The following is a 2,056-nucleotide window of genomic DNA, read 5'->3' as shown; positions in this document are numbered from 1 at the left end:
TTAGACGGCCGCTGTTGTCCAGGGGGTGGCGGCGGCCCCGGCCCCGGCCCCGGCCTCGGCTCGGGAGCGGCTGCACCGCTGCCAGCGCCCTTCTCCCGCGCCTCTGCCCGGTCCCTGGGGTGCCTCCTTCACCCACCCCGCGGCTGCTGGCCAACTCCTGTGGCGCGGTTTGGGGCTTTCAGACACACAAACTTAGAGCACTTTCCATAGGAGAAATAAGGAGGAAGAAAAAAAAAGAAAAAGGAGAGGAAAAAGAAAACCAGACCAAAAAAAAAAAAAAAAAAAAAAAAGGGGATAAAAGAAAAAAGGTAAGAAAAAAGGTGAGAAAAAATTAAAAGGAGGGGAAAAAAAAGGGATAAAATAGAAAAAGGAGAGAAAAAAGAGGAGAGGAAAAAGGAGAGGAAAGAGAGGAGAGGAAAGAGAGGAGGGGGAAAAAACAAGAGGAAAAAAAGGAAGAAGAAAAATAAAGGAAACTAAAAGGGGAAGAAGGATGAAAAAAAGAGGAAAAAAAAGAGAAAAAAAAAAAAAAGAGAAGTCTCAGAGTATTTGGAGCAATTTCTGGTGCTGCATCAGCAGGGACCTGAATCACAGAGTGGTTTGGTTTGGAAATGCCCTCTGAGATCATCCAGCCCAGCCACCAGCCCAGCACCACCATGGCCACCAAACCCTGTCCCCAACTGCCATGGCCACGCCCTCTGAGATCATCCAGTCCAGCCACCAGCCCAGCACCTCCATGGCCACCAAACCATGGCCCCAAGTGCCATGGCCACAGGTTTCTCGCTCACCTGCAGGGATGGTGACTCCAGCACCTCCCTGGGCAGCCTGTGCCAGGGCCTCATGACCCTTTTGGTGAGGAGATGTTTCCTAGCACCCATCCTGAACTTCCCCTGGTGCGACCTGAGGCCATGTCAAGCTCATAAAGTCCACACCACCTGGAAACCTGCTTCAGTGGCAGGCCCCTGGCCTCTCCCTTCTGCTGATGGCACCTGAGTGCATCTCCCCCTGCAGCCAGAGGAGACCCAGACCAGCCTGATGGCCACCAAAGGTGCATTGTGTGGTTGGGCTCTGGTCACAATCAAGTGAGAGTGGTCAGGGACTGGCACAGGCTGCCCAGGGAGGTGGTGGAGTCCCCATCCCTCGAGGTGTGCAAGGAACCTGTGGCCATGGCACTTGGGGACAGGGTTTGGTGGCCATGGTGGTGCTGGGCTGATGTTGGACTGGCTGATCTCAGAGAGCTCAGAGGTCTCTTCCAAACATGCTGCAGCAGCATCACCTCTTTGGGCTTTGGGCTCCAGGGTCAGTGTTAAGAGCATCCACATGAAATGAGTGACCCAAGGAGGAGGTTTGAGCTCGTCAGCTTCCAGAAGCTCAGCTCTGCTCTTCCTGCTTTCCTTGCTGGGTTGGTGCTCTCCCTGCCAACCGTCAGCACCAGCCTGAGATGTCTTGTCCTAGAACCATGGAATGGGTTGGGCTGGAAGGGACCTTCAAGATCACAGAACCATAGAACTCCTGCCCCTGATCAGCACCTGGAGCAGTCCTGCTCCTGATCAGCAGCCTGGAAGCTAGCTGACTCCTGAAGGGAGCTAGCTGACTAGTAGAGGAAGGTAGTTGGCTGCTAGAGGAAGCTAGTTGACTCCCAGAGCAGGCTAGGTGTCTAGAAGAAGCTCATTGACTCCTGGAGGGAGCTAGGTGACTAGTAGAAGCAGCTAGTTGGCTAGTAGAGGAAGCTAGCTGGGTACTAGAGGAAGCTAGTTAGCTACCAGAGGAAGCCAGTGGACACCTAGATGAAGGTAGTTGACTAATAGAGGAGGCTAGTTGACTCCTGGAGGAAGCTAGTTGACTAGTAGAGGAAGCTGGCTGGCTACTAGAGGAAGCTAGTTAGCTACTAAAGGAAGCTAGTTGACTGGTGGAGGAAGGGAATTGAGTAGTAGGAGCAGTGAGTTGGCTCTGGAGGAAGCTGCTTTTAAGGGGTGCCAGATTCGTGCAGGCCCCCAGGCCCTGCTCCCTTCAGCAGCAGAGGACAGCCCGGGAGCTGGGGCAGAGGCAAGGAGCTGCC

Source organism: Indicator indicator, chromosome 6 (genome assembly GCF_027791375.1).
Source record: "Indicator indicator isolate 239-I01 chromosome 6, UM_Iind_1.1, whole genome shotgun sequence".
Lineage (NCBI taxonomy): Eukaryota > Metazoa > Chordata > Aves > Piciformes > Indicatoridae > Indicator > Indicator indicator.
This window is presented reverse-complemented; position numbering follows the sequence as displayed.